The sequence below is a fragment of the Lissotriton helveticus genome, chromosome 9 (assembly GCF_964261635.1).
Source record: "Lissotriton helveticus chromosome 9, aLisHel1.1, whole genome shotgun sequence".
Classification (NCBI taxonomy): Eukaryota; Metazoa; Chordata; class Amphibia; order Caudata; family Salamandridae; genus Lissotriton; species Lissotriton helveticus.
Window position 1 is genome coordinate 253290908 of NC_136070.1, and position 17331 is coordinate 253308238.

General features: G+C 41.6%; 1 protein-coding gene across 2 annotated transcripts in view; it reads left to right on the top strand.

Annotated features, from left to right (window-relative positions):
- Positions 1-17331, top strand: part of LTBP2 (latent transforming growth factor beta binding protein 2) — a 1439407-nt gene that overhangs the window by 521813 nt on the left and 900263 nt on the right. The gene's annotated exons all lie outside the window — the stretch shown is intronic.

A 17331-nucleotide genomic window follows, 5' to 3' on the forward strand; every position in this document is an offset into this window, starting at 1 on the left:
CCAGCCAGCTCAGCCTCCGCCCCCAGCTCACCGTCTGTGCCGGTCACATCGTTGTAGCCCAGCAAGGGAGGGGGGAGAGATCTGTCCGCCGCGGGCCTCCGGGAGGGGATAAATCGCCTGGCTCACCGTCCCGCAGTGATGTGACTTGCGGCTTAGCAGGGCGACCGTTGGTGGTGGGCCGCCATTACAGGGTGCGATACTGCGGCAACACAGACCTCAGCGGCTCGATATCTGATCCTGCGCAGGCTTCGCTGGGTATCGGCAGATAGCTCTCGGACTCAGGATCCCAATTCTGCCTTCCAATCTCTGATTACGCTGAGCTGGCGCAGGATAGCTGAAGGATGATTATCGGTGGCTTGTGGAGCTGCACTACCGTGCGCCCATTTTGCAGAGCCTCAAGCCACGACCCAAACTCGCTGTTTCTAACTTGCTTAATTTTTCGTACCCAACCCCGAATTGTTGGAACCTGATGTGATTGCCATTTTTGGAGCAGGAGGGATCTGGCCACCGCCATTGTGATATAGTCTAATCTGGCTCACTTGATAATTAGGCCAGGAGATGGATCATATTCCAGAATTTTTAGCCAAGTGCTAGAAACCAATCCAATTTGCCATTCAGTCTCCAAATACAGGAATATATATTTCCAGAACCCCTGGATAAAAGGGCACTGATCAGTAATATGAACCCAGTTGGCTGCTGCCTCATCTAGTACCTAAAACAATAACTCTGCAAGTTAGGTTTAACATGCAAGAGAAATTGTGGGGTTCTATATAATAGCTCTTTACTGAAGAATAACATCCAACGCCAATTGGCTCCTCTTAGTGCACTAAAGTTAAGTTTGTTAACTTTGTCCCACATCCTAGCTGTTAGTTCCAAACCTTCATATTTTTCCCATTGATCGATTGCTTTCTGGGTAAGATCTGGACTTTGTATAGAGGCCAACATTTTTTTCATTCCACATGGTTTTTATTATCATCGGCTTCACATAATCACAGAACAATATTTTTACTGGAAATTTTTTGATCTAGATTACTAAAAACTTTGTATAATATTTTATAGGAGCCAAGAAGATTTTTTTTTTTTAATTAGCTTGATTTGATTGTGGAATTTGTATAGCGCACGATTGTCCGGGGGTGTCTAGGCGTTTTGCAGAGGAATTGCAGAAGATGGTATATTTTAGTTCGAAAAGAGCCATGTCTTGATTAGTTTTCTGAAACCAAGCAGTGTTGGGCAGCTTTTCATATTTAACGGAAGTAAGGTCCACAGCCTCACAGTACCCAGGACAAAGCTTCTTCCTCCCCAGCTCGCTTTCTTGAATTTTGGTGTTTGGAGGAGTTTGCTCTGTGCTGAGCGTAGGTGCTTTGAAGGATGGTACGATGTCATGTGTTGCTTCAAAAATGCTGGTCCATTGCCGTGGACAGCTTTGAATGCTAGACATAGGGCTTTAAAGTCTATTCTTTTCTTCATAGGAAGCCAGTGGAGTTATTTCAAGCCTTCAGAGATGGGCTGGAATTTGGGGACGTCTAGCAATATGGCGGCAGCGTTTTGTGCTCGCTGAAATGTAACCATGTGCTGTTTCTGAAGACCTAAGTATAGTGCATTTCCGTAGTCCAGTCTAGCCATGGCTAGGACCATTACTAGTGTTTTTACTGCTTCAGGGGGAATGAAGGAGCTCACTTTACGGATTGATTTTAAAGTGAGACACACCAATGAGACGACTTCTGTCATCAAAAATGACACCCAGGTTCCTCACTTTATGGACTGGGGTAGGTTGAGCGCCCATACTGGAAGGCCACCAGTTTTGTGCCCAGAAGGATGTGTCAGAGCCTAATAAGAGTACCTCAGTTTTGCTTCCATGAAGCTTTCGACAGTTTGGTCGTTTCCATTGGTTTATGTGGGACATGCACTGGTTAAAACGCTCAGCTGTTTCCTCGGGCTTGCTAGAAATGGACACCACTATTTCGGTGTCATTAGTGTAAGATATAAGTGTGAAGCTGAATTGCCTGATGACCTTAGCTAAAACGGTCACATAAAGGTTAAACAGGGTGGGGCTTAAAGAGGAGCCCTGTGGCACACGACAAGGCAGAGTGAACTCTTATGAGCCGGAGTCCCCTATCTGGACATATTAGCATCTGTTGTTCAGAAAGGATTTGAGCAGTGTTTGAGTAGAGTTCTTGATTCCCACCTCTCGGAGACTTCTGATTAGAATGTCATGGTTCACGGTGTCGAAGGCCGCCAACAGTACCAACAGGATCAAGGCGGCCTTGGCACTTGTGTTCAGTATTGCCCGGATCTCCTCTGCTGCCATGATCAGAGATGTTTCAGTGCTGTGTCCTTGTCGGAAACCATACTGTGAGGAATCCAGCACGTCTGCCGAGGAGATGAAGGTCGTTAGTTGGGAGTTCAGAATTTTTCCAGGACTTTGGCCGGGAAGGGGATCCTTGCTATTGGTCTGTAAGTGCTGTTGTCGTTGGGATTTAAATTGGGTTTTTTCAATAATGGGAGAATGGATATTGCCTTCCATGCATCTGGAAAGACACCGTAACTAATTATTTCTTTAAGAAGTATGCTAAGTTGTTCACTGATTGTATCCGGTGCTATATGGAATATGTTGGGAGGACAGGGGTCTGATGGTACTCCGGATTTTATTGATTTAATTGCCTGCACCACCTGTTCTATATTCGGTGGCACAAACGAATCTAATACATTGGTAGGGCATGAGGAGATTGTGGCAGGAGTAACTACCATGCCGTCGACCCAGTCTGAGAAGGATTCGAAGATGGTTTGTACTTTGTCCTTAAAATACCCCGCTTGTTGGTTGCAGAAAGCCACGCTAATGTCCTTTTTTTGTGGTTCGGGAAGCTTGACTAGCTTCTTTACTGTTAATAATGTTTTATAGGAGCCAAAAATCGTTTTGAATTAGCTCATGAATTTCAGAGATAGTTAGCCATCTTTCTGTCAGAAGGAAGTCTGATACTTTTTTAAACCCTGCATTGGACTATGTTTGGACTATTTCCTGTTGTAATTTATTTCCTGATTTTATGAAAGTTCTGACAGAGGTGTTGCAGCAGTAATATGGGGAATAGTGTATCTTCTAAAACAATCCCTGCAATTTCAAAGAAACCACTGCATGCTCTCATATCCAACTTATTTGGGTGATTTTCCGATTTTTGATACATTGCCTATCTAATGTTCTGCACAAATCAGCTGCATAAAATAATTCAAAAATAATCTTATATGGGGCTTTACCTTAAATCTAGACGAACTGTGCAAAAGAGGCGAAATAATAATCCCTGAGGTTGGGGAATGTCATCCCACCTTTCTCTAGGTCCTCATATAAAGTGCTTAGTTTAATTCTAGGAATTTATTTTTGCCCTTTAAAACACATGGGATAGTGGAGAGTATTAAATTAAGCAGCGGAAGAATAGACATCTTAATCAAGAAGACCCACCCCAAAATGGTCAAGAGGAGAAAATTCCAACGTGAAAATAGATCTTGTATTTTAAAAAGCAACAGAGATAAATTGAGATCATATATATCCTCGATCCGTGATGAAAAATAAATCCCTAAATATCTTTTGGAATGTGAATTCACGCACAGGGTGATATCTGGATGCAGTTTTCTTTTTTATTGATTTTTTAACCTCCCAATCCCTCGAATTGTTCAAAAGTCGAGAATTAACATAATGTCGTAGGCATAAAGTTTTATCTTCCCCATAAACGGCAGAGGGGGACGGATATTGACATTTTCTCTAATTTTGATTGCCAGTGGTTAAAAAAAAAAAGGCAAAAGAATAGAGGAAAGCGGCAGCCCTGTCGGGTTCCATGCCACACGTTTATTTTCCCAACTTCTAATGTGTTGATGATAATGCCGGCTTCTGCATTGCAGTACACCCTTTGTATGAACCCCGTGATCTAAGATGGTATCCCAAATCTAGATAGGATACAAAATAACGTTTCCCAGATCATGAGGTCGAATGCTTTCTCTACATCTAGCAGAAGCACTAAAGCGGATGTGTTATTAGCAGGAAAACAATCCAGTGCTTCCGCCAGATAGTGTGTGTTTGTCCCCAGCTGCCTCCCAGCAATAAAACCATTCTGGTGTGGATGAATTAATTTTGATGCAATTAAGTTAAATCTCTTAGCTAAAAGTTTGTAATGATGTTTTAGTCACTATTTAATAATGTGATTGGACGGTATGAGTTGGGGACCTTGGGGCCCTCAGCATCCTTCCTCCTTTTGAAAAAACTAACTACATTCTGAAGTTATAATGTTGTTTTATTCCAATGGAACTATAACAAGGTGCCACAAAATGCCTTAAAAACGCCATAGAGTGCCACAAACTTTACTTTGATGTGCTGCAAAGTTTCATAATCCATGCTGTAATACCCCGAGATGTCTGAGGCACAAAGGAAGTTACTGTGTCAGTGCCAACTCAAAGTGGGATTCTTAACCTTCAGGTAAAGTCTCGTAGTAGACTTTTAGCTACAGTGAAATAGAGTTTCTGGATACCTATACCAACCGTGTATGCATGATGTGTGCCACAGATATGGAAATTCTGTACTGTAATGTAGGGTCAATGGGGTACAAACCAAAGAGTGGCAGCAACATGTATCATCTCATTTCGGCTAGCATGAGTAGTACCATCGCACAGTCATGGTATATTTTAGAGTGACACATTGAAGGCAACCAGCCTCCCCTTCTTGTGCCGAAACAATCTATCAAGTTGCCTTTGAAATTCATATTTACCCAAATACTCTTTTTACTGTCCAGTAGCTGTTCTTGTGAAACTGCAAGATCTCTTAGAGTTTGCATGAGGTGCTCAGAAATCTGGGAGCTTAATCAGCCTTGTTAGCAATACGGTCCGTGAAACTATTGCTTTTTGACATATCATCTTGGTAGATTGGTGAACAGCACATTTAAACACAACAACGTCCAGAGTTATTCGCAGAGCATCAAGCAAACTTTTAACATAGGACCATTCTTATTCAGGGGCTGTGCTGATGTAATAAACTCCGCTCTGTCTGTCATGAGGCGTCAAAAATCAGAAGCCACTTCAACACTTCAAAAAAATATTTTGAAATGGTCACAGTTTTCTGTGTGTCTAAAATGCAAGCACTTGTCAGAACTACTTGAGCAGAGTACACCAGGGGGAGACATCGACTCTCAACAACGTTCTGTATTGTACTGAAAGCATAACCACGAACCAGGTTTCCCTTGTCATTTCTGGGGCAAGACAGATTAACATAATATACAAGATCATAGTTTGGTAAAAATGTATCAGTGAGGTCAAAACAGGGTTTTCTCAGGTGGGCAGTGTTATGATATATTTATGTGATTCTCCGTCAAGGAAAATATGAAACAGTGATGAAGGATTCTATGCAGGGCTTTTCTACTAAGGTGATATGGGAAGCAGTAAGCAGTAGAATTTCATACTCTGACAACCTAGACAAGGACATGTGCTGGGTTTTTGTGGTTAGTAATTGTGTAACCACAGCATGGGGGACTGCAACAGTGACAGGTCATCCAAGTATGATATTTTAAGTCACTTCAACAAGTTGGGCAGCTCCCACAACCATGCACAGATCCAGAAGCAACACTGTAGCATCAAAGGCAGAGGAATAGTAAGCAGTTGGTTTCTTATTCTCATCTTGGTCTTGCACCAGCACTCCTAAAGAAAAGCCCTCTGTCTCATGGCACTGCGCATAAAAGGTGTTGTGTACTCATACAACATAAAGGATTGTTCCGTGGACGTGGGTTAAGGAACACTCACAGAGGTTTAACAATATTAGTGTATCCTAGAACCTAGTATTGGCAATTGCCTGCCATCCCAAAAAGAGGAGACAGTAACATGTTGCAATATTTTACCAGTATCCTCAATGTGTTCAGTCAATAGATGTCTGATGAGATGTTTGACCGTGATATGTAATACAGGTGAAAAAATAACAACTTTTCCTTGGAAGCTTTGCACCCACACTTGGCCAGTTCAAGGAGCATGTCTAGGGAGTGGTGCATGCATTGTTCCAATGAGTCAGAAGTAACAAACAGATATTCAGTATAATGAATCTAAGTGTAACCTCTCGGAACGACCAGGTTAGCCAAATACTCCCTAGGTGCCTGTGAGAAGACAGACGGTGATTCTGTGGGAAGTCAAGCCCACATTCATTTGACTGGAACTGGCTGATAGGATGTAAAATCAGACAAAAAGGCATAACATAAATAAACAACAATAAATCATGAGGTTTTCGTCATGATAAAATGGTAACAGGAAAGCTAGGTAAAACAACAACATTAATGACATGTAGGTATTGCGCCAATGGTTAGGTGTCTTTACCAGGCTTTTTGACCTGTAGGATCAAAAACCCTGTAGGATCGAATATGTAGGATCGAAATTTTAGAGATGCTTTCGAAGTGTTAGAGATGCTTTCAATGGGTACTAAAATGTTTTGTTTTATCAGAGCAGCAGTAAACAGGCAGATTCGCAATGTGTCTTGGGGATGTGAGGGAGTCCTTTCATTAGATTCAGTCTATATTTGACCAGTTCAGCAGTTACGATGCAACTAATGTTGCTAGCATATTTTGACCACAAGGAGGAGTGAACTTGATCTAAAATCTCACACATGGATAGGGTAGGACTGTTCACAGAAACCTAAGCTTCAGAAAGATTGTCTTTTTCGTATAATACTAAAAAAGCATTTTAATTTTCAAAAGGCACAGTCAGATAGACTCATCACAAGTAATAAAAACAAGACAGTTCAAGCCATACATCCTCAATGGCATTTAATAAGGCATCGCCAGCTGTCAATAAAGCAGGTTTGTTTGCAGGCAGTTGTCGTAGCCAGATGGGTTTGTTACCAAGCCGATTGTGTACCGCTCCTTGGCCTTTTGACACGTAACAATTGATTGCCATCATGCCAGGGTTCTGTTATAAGAGTGAAGTGGCATCAAATTGGACATCTGAAAGGTCATTTGGATCAATGCTGTCTTTATTACTTTATTACTAGGTTAAGGTGTTCACCTTTCAGAACAGGTTGCTGTCTAAGGGCCTTTTGCTCTTTTGTCTCTCAGTTGGTCTTAAACCATCATGGGCACAGTCAGACTACATAACTTACTGCAGCAAACCAGCATTTTGGATGACTTTTTTTGATACTGAACGAGTGCTCGGATGGACAATTTACAGCATTTTGGATTAGTGGGGTAGAGGGTGAAGTAGTACTAAAGGCAAAGAATGTAGAGTCTTGCCAGCTCAGCTTCTCATATTGCCCTACCACTTGCAGCGCTGCTATCAGACACTCAGCAGCTTGGCACGCTCTTTTATGCCATTCCTACCCTCCCCCTATTCAAATTCCCATAGCCTGGTGCTACAGCTTTTCCATTTGTAAACGGTGGTGCACCCCCAGCATTGTGTGCTGGATTTTGGAAGCCCAGAACATCTGATATATCATCCTCCTTTTCCTCTACTGCTTCATGGATATTATTAGACCTTTGGGCAAATATAGAGTTTCATGTGAAAAAAATCCCATGTAAAAACTTACAGCTGAGGATTTGACGTTTGGAAGGTGACCTTTCGAAAATAAGATCTTGTGACTATACTTTACTGCACAGAGAGAAAGACAATTTGAGATAAGACTTGTGTTAATAAAATCATGGAAAATCGAATAAAATGCATTTTTCACTTGTAGTTCACTTTTATTTTCAAAAACATTTTGGGGTCAGTTTATAATTCGTCAGACGGAGGTCCACTAGTAAGAGCGACAGAGTACTTAACTCCGTCGCCTTGACTGCATCTTCGTACGCCAAATTATGGAGTGACCGCCAAGCTGGTGGTCATTTCTTAAAGCCTTGCCAGGAACCGCTGTCATGACCGTTTGTCAGTGCTTTTTACAGTTCTAAGCACAGCTTCGTCAAGCATGACAGAGCCAAACTGCAAACTGTTTTATTTTTTATTTTTGGAAAGAAAATCCCAAAGTGGTATTTTCTTTTTGAAAAAGACAATGCTCCCTGGCCATGGGAGTCCTCTACCATAGCCAGGGGAGCATTTTGTAGTTTTCACTTTCTCTTACCGCCAGTGTTTTCCTGGAGGTGACAGGTAGTAAAAACTGACCTCTAAATCTGCCCATCTAAATTAGGTGGGCAGAATTAGAGGTCAACCTCCAATAACCCTTACATCAGTCTGGCCTTCGGAGGGGTTTTAATCACCGTGGAGACTAAATAATCTCCGCCGTGATTAACCCAAAGGTCCGCCCACATTTAAATCGGGCGGGGGGACCATAATCTTGGTATGGATACTCTGTCGCCATTGCGACGAAGTACCCATACCGCCAAGATATAAATTAGCTTCTTCATTGTGAAAGTGTCAAATCTAAAGAAAAATAGTTATCCAGTTCCACTATGTATAACTTAGGGAAGCTTGTTGTAAAGCTTAAATAAATGTCAAACAGCCTTTGATTACTGTACTTATCTCTGTGGAATGAGAGAAAGTGTATGGTACGGTGCAATAAAATGGTAATGTTAATAATGTACAGCACATACAGAAAGAGAGAAAGAAAGAAAAAAGAGGAATTAAAATGAAAGAGCAATGAGTCAAAATCAAAGGTTAAAGTGATGTTATATTTAGGTATTGAAACAAGGTAAAAACTAAAAGTTTAATACCACAAAACCTCAGAAATTAACCAGTTATAGTTTACAGTTTAACTTGGGCCCCGGTCATGCACTGCTTATGAACTCACATATTACGTCACTTATGACATGTTAAATGACATTATTGATGACATCACTCATGACATCTCAAATGTGCAGCAGCTCATCTTGTGGAGTAGATAGGAGAGGGATAGTCTGATAGCTCTTCCTGGCTTTCGCACTATTGACCTGGCTCCCTTGCTATTGGAACACCTTCGGTCACAGTCAGTGAGGCTAGCAGAATGTCCAGGGCAGTTGGACCCATGTACCTCTTTCAACACAGTCATTCCTTCGGGTCTGTCCTGTTGTTCCAGGCAACCTTTGCCTCCCCTTCTAAAGTTACCTGCTTTGTACCACGGGGTTCTCTAGACCCTAACTCCCAGGATTTCACCGGTACATACATGCCCAAAGCACATCGGTTTTATCCCGTCCTCACTTGCCCCAGCAACAGAGCTTACCTTGAACAGAGAAACGTATTTAACGTGGACAATAAGCACAATCAGGCTCAAATTTCAAAGTTTTAAATTGTTCTTAAGCGTCTGACCTGATTGACACTCTTCAATTATGGTGGCCTGCTTTAAAAGATAAAGCATTATAAAAAGCTACACATTCAGCATTAAAAATAAGTACTTTCTTGGCTCCTCACGAACGGATAGGTTTCAGAGGCAGATGTTGGTAAACTATTGACGATAACTATTCTAATTATATTGGCAGTACAACCATATGGATGATTCACATCATAGGAGAGGATCTATGGTAACGTATCAGTTTGAGAACATGAGTGATTACCAGTTTAAACTCTAGGCTGCGTTCCATAGTAAGCACAGTATGTTGTCATCCTCTAGAATCAAAATTAAATGTTTATATTTGGATTTATGTTGTCAACACTTGCCAGTTTAGTTCATGCTTTCAAATGAATAACACATGCCAGTTTAATGCATGCTTTCAAACGATTAAGTAGCATTCATGGCAGCTTATGAACAGCTCAGATGTTTACTATTTCAATACAGCATTACAGCCCCCTGCTGAGAGCTATACTAGTTATTGAAGGCCCTTTGTTACAAAATTATTCTCTTAGTGGAGAGCCCCTTTACTACTCATAAGCACTGAGTAGACCTGCCCATGCACAGGATCCTGGAACACTTTAATAAAACACGCTTAAAAACGTGCAATACCTTTCTGTAAAACGGATATCTATGATAATGAAAATAAATATGTTTGCAGCCTATAAAAGCATCCAGTGTAATAAAATAGCCACTAAATGAACCAAAGTGACTAAAGAAAATCTTTTACAAACCTTCTTTAAAATGAAAAGGACAGGGAATGGAGGGATGTGTTAGCCGATAGTTTGCTATGTAAATGCCTTCCTCATGAGTTTCATCATGCCCCACAAATAACAGTTAGGTCAATTATTTTTTCTGGTTGTTAGTAACAGGATCCTGAGATACTGTACTGTGACTTTTAGCTTTATTTCGCATTGGAAAGTCTTCCTAACGTTTTTAGTTGTAGACAACTTTTAAAACTACGAATGGGTTCAGTGGCAGCCGCTACTTAACCGGGGTGGTGGGCCGGGTTGGGGAAATGGAATAAAATATCAAATAAACACCTACCTGCAGGCCGGCTGCCGCCTCTTGGTCCTCTTCAGCTCTTCAGGCGACTCCAGGACCCCTGGAGCAGGAAGCAGGAACTAGGAAGCACACAGGCTTCCAGATTCCCCTAGCCAATCACAACACTGCGTTACAGCAGCATTGTGATTGGTTTGAGTGCGGTAGTTCGGTGCTCAAAGAGGGACTGGGAGGCTGTACATGTTCTCCACCCACGTTGTGCAATACAGCCGATGGAGAACATGCAAAGTAAAGTGCGCATGACTACTTTGCCGTCCCAAGACAGCCAGCCAAACAGTAATGCGCACTTAAGAGAGTGGCCACCACTTCTTCCCCTGTTCCTGTTACAGCTCAGCCCGCCCGCCCCATACCAGCTGACCACGACGGAAAAATGAAATGATAATAACGCTGTGCTCTTATCATTTTATTTTTCCTTTTTGAACTGCTCACAAAGCAGTGGGTTGACGCTCTTCCGCCTTGGCAGAGGAGCCGCCGGTGAGTGGGTTTAGATGTTTTCAGACAGAAAATGACCTCTTTTTTCTGTCAGGATACCTTCACTGTTCGTGGTGTACCCTGCCAGTGGGAACAATTATGGCCTGGTCAGACCCTTCTAGAGTCTATATTGTATTCCTACCAGATGACCATTGTCTTTAGGACAGCAACCACTGCCAGACGTTCTCCAGAAGAACCATCAAGAAGAAGATAGAAGAAAAGACAGTAAGAAGATCACGCTGCCCAGCCTGTAGGACAGGCTTCAGGAAACAGCTGCTGGGACACCTGCGGGCCAAAGAGAGAGTCGTCTTTCTGCCAGAACTCTCTCTTCCTGCTCCAAGGACTTCTCTATGGGCAGACCCAGAAAACAGCAACACCAGAACAGAGGAAGAGGTGTAACTCCGCTCAACTTTGAGAAGCAGGACGTCAAATTCAGGCACTATTGCCCCATGTGCGCCATCAACAGTTGTATTGCTGAATAAGTCAACATCAAGTCACCACAAAATGTTGAAAGATTTCATGTGGTCGACGTTGATGCCTCCATTGATATCAATACCACTTTCAACATTGACAACCATAAGACACACACTCTTATGTAAGGGAATATTCCACAACTGTGTCTGATTTGCCTCCTGCAAGAGTATTGTCAGTAGACAATTTATCTGCTATGAAAGAGGTTCTGCATAGAGAAACAGCATGGTTGAACATCATAATGTCAACTTCAATTGCAACTACTTTGGTAATCTTCGAAACTTTGCATCACAGAGAGCAGAATCTAAGCATCTTCTACCTTTGGTTCCTGGATTTTCTTGATCCTGCTGTGGAGAGCTTTCTGTCCCCTGCTTTGATGAAGGCTTCACCATAGAGTATTCTGAACAAGCATAGACCGCTGGACAATGATCTTATGTTTCTCAAGACAGGTATTTTTCCAGACTTTGTAATAGTATTTGCTGCTAAGAAGTCTCATGTAAAAAAAAAGGTTCCTTCTTTGTCTGAACCACTGGAAAAAGAAAGTAAAAGGATGGATTTGATGAGAAGAAAGGTGTGTGGTACTACAGTAACAGCAATGAAGTTTGCCAACGCCACTGCACTTTTTGGGGAGATATAACAGGTCTCTCTGGGACTCTCTCCAAATATTCACAGAGAGACTGCCAAGAGAAGAGAAGCAAGATATTTAGGAAATCCCTAACAAGGGAATGCTTGTTACCAAGCAAGTCATTAGTGCAGCGTTTGTAAATCCGCATGAGGGATCGATTTGTACGCGTCGACACTGACCAAGACTATTCGGCGCTACATTGGCATTTGGAATTTGGTACTACTGAAAGTGATTATTCTTTGCGACTCTGCCTTTTTCAGCTGACATGGAGATTTTGGGCTAATCTTTGGGCCATCATCTCTTGGAAGACTGTGGGACATTGGAATTGAATAGTTTGACAATCCTTGTAACTTACGAATCTAGTCTTCTATTCACTTTGATTGAACCTTGGAATATATTGACCCACGTATACATACTAATTTCACCGATATTTGAGCCCTGACGAAGTTCCATTGGGAATGAAATGCGTTGGCTGATGCCCAATTTTAAACTACTGCTACAATAAAGGATATATTTTTTGGACAGACTTGAAGCTCATTGACTACTTTCTGGTGCACCTTCCCTCTTTGTACACATTTATTTATCTGGTTTCCAGTGGAATGGAAGTGCGGCGAACTCCGGAAGCTGTTGCACAGACTCTTTAATTGTCTTTTCTAAATTTAGAAACTGAGGTGATGAACCGTGGTCAGCCGCATTTTGTTTTCCTATTCATTAGTGCAGTGGCAGATGCATTTGATCTGGCAACTCATGGCTATTGCTACAGCTACAGCAAATGCCTAATACTAGGGCCACTTGAATTATGCAGCAGGGAATGACCAAATGATGCCACAGGGTTCCCTAAATTATGTGTCAGGAGAAGGCAAATTATGGGGCATAATGCAGCACATTTTGTTATTGTAATATCTCATTATTTTGTAATTTGTAGTCATGGTAACACTGTCTGGGCAAATATTTTGCCTCATTAATACTAGTTTAACTACTAAACACAGCAATGAGCAACTAAAAGATGAAAGTCAAATTTTGCGAAGGCCCTTTGACTGTGTAGGAACACGTTGAAGCATTTGTTGTAACTTTTGATCCATTTGGGCTGGAAACAAATGTATTTTGTTAGACTCTGTAGATTATGCAGCTGATGATGCATTATCACAAATGCGGCGAATCCATAATTATTCAGAAAATTCTGCAGACGCACAATCGCATAATTCCAGTGACCCTGCCTTAGAGACAGTTATTGTTTGAGGCTAACTGATTGAAACCCAAGGCTCAACAACACATTCTTAATTTGACGTTTTCACAAAATTTACTGTTTTGCTCACTTAGGGGTGATTAAATCTGTCGTATGAAAATGAAGAAGGAAACATTGAGGAATATAAAATGTGATGCAGATTATACAATAAGACACTTCTTTGCTCTAAGGATTTAAGTCCTTCAGTGATCACTACAACAACACATCAGAGGCATTTATATCAACCACGTAAGCCCTCAAAGGTAAAGGAAGACCAGCAACCTTCCACGGCCCAAGGAAAGTTCCTGACAAACAATGATTTCTCCCTTCCCTCCTCTCTGTTATTTACTCTGGGTGGATATAGCCAACCATGTTCACGGGTGGCGTTAATTAACAACAGACAGATGGGTCTTAATTGTTCAGAATCAATATTCTCTTCTGTTCAAGTCTCCTTCTCCCACTGTAACTCAAAGAACAGTTCTCGTCATCAGCAGTTGCTATGAATGGAAGTAAACACCTTTAAGCAGACGCATGAGGTAATCAGCAAAATATCGAAAAACAATATTGAGAGGCAAAAATATTGAGTTGTAAATATCGTGATGCACAAATATCCTGTGCCAAAATATTGTTGACAAGAATATTGATTTTAAAGTAAGTCATATTGATGTTAAAAATATTTACATTGTTAAGATCGATGTTAAAATATCTATGTGGTTAATGTTGTATCTTAGCAACTGTACCTTAGTAACCATTATGCTGGATGACATGTTCAATGGATTCTGGATTGTAGAATCCAGGGGACAAAGAGATGACCAGCAGTTACTGAGAGAGGAAGGACCTCTGTGCTCAGGGGTTGTATGCCACTGATAAACTACTTTTTGCATCTATAAAGTCTCCTGTGAACTTAAAAGTTAATGTTGTTTAAAAAAATATTGTTAATAACTGTGTTTTGTAAATTATTTTAATGTATTTTAGTATATATTTGAATTGTATATGTTATAAATTGTGTAATTATTGTGAATGTTTTTTAATATAGTTTGTTATTTTTTAGGTTTTATTAAAATTTAATGTAATAGTTTATTCTTATTTTTAGTGCCATGGCGGGTTGTGGGGTTTATAGGAGTACAGGGTGGGAAGTAAATGAATTATAATTAATTATTAATTAATATTATTATTTAATTGATAATTAATGATGTTAGTTGTGTAATTAATGTTTTTATTATGTTGCGTTTTAGGTGTGGGTTGTAGGAGTTTAGGGTAGGAAGTAGTTTAATTAAAATTAATTATTAATTATTTTTAAAGATTTAATTACATAAATTGTGTAATTAACTTAATTACTTATCAATATTGTTGGTGTGGATAATTGTTTTTGTAGGGGTACAGGATGTGAAGGAAATGTATGACAATTAATAACTAATGTTAATTATTTAATGAATTATGTAAATTGTGTATTATATTAGTTCATTGGTATTAATTGTTTAATTGATATTTAGTTATGTAAATTATGTAAATAAGATTGTTTATTTTGTATATTTGGTGCACATTGTGTTTGTAGGGATAAAGGATGGGAGGTTAATTAAATATAATTATTGTATCATAAGTTAATTATTAATAATTGTTTAATTGTTAATTAAATATGTAAAACATGTTATTATTATACTTTTTAAGAAATATTTTAGATGTGTGTTGTTTACTTTTTAGAGGTATAGGGCTAGATGTAGGTAATCTGATTTTACCGATTCTTAAATACCGAATTTTGCCGATTCGGTATTCAAAAATCGGTAAATGAGATGTAGGGGAAAAATCGGTATTTTTTACCGATTCGGTAAAATTCGGTATCGGACATTCGGTATTTACCGAATCGGTATTTACCGAATCGGTATTTCCAATGCATTCCTATGGGCCAAAAGGCCCATAGGAATGCATTGGGAATACCGATTCGGTAAATACCGAATCGGTAAATACTCGGACAGCAAGCAAAAGTGAAACTTAACACAACAGCCAATCAGGTGCAACCACCCTCCCCCTTCCTACCAGGAAGTGGCTACACAGGCAGCTGCAAGTAATTAGAAGGTTCTGGGGAGGCAGTTGGAGCAGAGAGACTGGGAGCAGCAGCAGACAGAGTTTGTGCTCTTTTCAAATTTAAACATGGCAAGCAGCAAGGACACAGAGCAGACTGAAAGGAAAAGAAAGCTCACATTCAGCAGCATGGAGCTACAGGTTCTTGTTGAGGAGGTGGTTAAGGTTCACCACAGACTTTTTGGAAAGCAGTCCCTTACTGTGCCAGAATCAGCAAAAAGGAAGATTTGGCTGGAAATCCTAGCGAAAGTAAATGCAGTGGGAGTGACCACCAGAGTCACTGAAGATTTAAAAAAAAGGTTCTATGACCTAAGGAGCCTCACAAAAAAGAAATTGGCTGACCACCACAAACAGGCCTCCCAAACAGGTGGTGGAAAGAACACTGCACCCCCCCTCACCGACCTGGAGGAGATGGTAGCCACAACCCTGGAGCCTGAAAGTGTCCACGGACTGGGAAAAGTGGACAGCTCGGCGAAAGCTGCAAGTAAAAATGGTAAGATTCATGCACAGCAATCCCCCTCACACCCTCATCCATCCCTCACCCCTTGCAGCTAAGTTACCCCAGTCCCAGGGTGTCTGTGCAAAACTGTAGCAATGCATCATGGTACACGTAGTCAGTTAATGAAAGAGCATGTCACACAGCACTGTAACCACCAAGTTAATCAAATGAATGCAGACATAATGAAGGGCAGGCAGCATGTACTAAGTGCTATGACATATGTTTAATTGTAGTGGCTGTGAGACATTTGCGCCTAGCTGATATGTGCTCATATGTCCACAGGTCACACATCCAGAAGGCAGTCTGAGGAGGCAGAAGGCACGGCACCCGAGAGGGATGACAGTCATGAGCCAGGTCCCAGTGCATCACAGGACACAGGTGTTCCGAGTGGGCAGCCACCTTCCCAAGAACCTGACATCAGTGAAGAAATGCAGGCCTCCCCAATACCAACACAGTCCCCACTATTGCTTTCATCACCCGAAATGCCAGCATCCTTTGAGATAGAAACACCTGCTGCACACCCTAGCAGGAGGCATGTCGTTTCCCCACTGCTGGAAATGTAAATGTAAATGTAAATGTAAATGGAGACAGCTGCTGGTGAAATGGTGGGTGAAGAGTCACACAACTTGGCTGAAGCTGCCATCTCTGTCACACTGCAGCCCAGCACAGAGCCTGTACCAAGTACCACTAGACGGCGCACAGTACAAGGAAGGAGTGTAGGTGCACGTGGAGAGGGGTCCAGTGTCTTCCAAGGCCTGGAGGGATCCATGGTCAGGATTCAGAGGATGCAGGGCAAGGGCATCATGGCCTGTCAAAGACAAATGTGAAACCTCAACATCAACATGCAGGAAATTGGTAAGGGCATCAGGGAGCTGGTGGAAGTTAACAAGAGCATGGCAACAGGCATACATGACATGTCCCAATCCATGCAGCAACTGTGCACAAAACTGGACTCTGAAATTACATCAAGGTGCAGGGAGAAGCAGCGTGCAGAGAGAACTGAGAAATCTATCCACCGCCTGGCAACAGCCACATCCCTGCTATGCAGACGTAGCATGAATAGCATGAGTAGCATTTATCCACACTATGTGTGGGAGGGTATACTCAGACGTGAGTCCCTTGCTCATTGCACCATCAGGATTCAAGCAAACCGGGCCGAAGAAGGCTGTGATGCCAGAAACCGGTCCCCGGGAGCTTGTTTCCTTCCCAGTATAAGAATTGGCTTGGTAGTTTGGTTTGCCCTGTTCCCATCATGCACTGGGACAGGAACAGACTAATTTGCATATAGCCAGGTTCTGAGCTGGGATGGTGCAGTGAGCTAAAAAACGGTGATGGATTAAAACCATGATCTCTTGACTTGGTAAGAGTTTTCTGCATCATTCAGAAACTCTGTCCATCACCACCCCCTTTTCCAAAATCGGTTTTATCCACACTATGTGTGGGAGGGTATACTCAGACGTGAGTCCCTTGCTCATTGCACCATCAGGATTCAAGCAAACCGGGCCGAAGAAGGCTGTGATGCCAGAAACCGGTCCCCGGGAGCTTGTTTCCTTCCCAGTATAAGAATTGGCTTGGTAGTTTGGTTTGCCCTGTTCCCATCATGCACTGGGACAGGAACAGACTAATTTGCATATAGCCAGGTTCTGAGCTGGGATGGT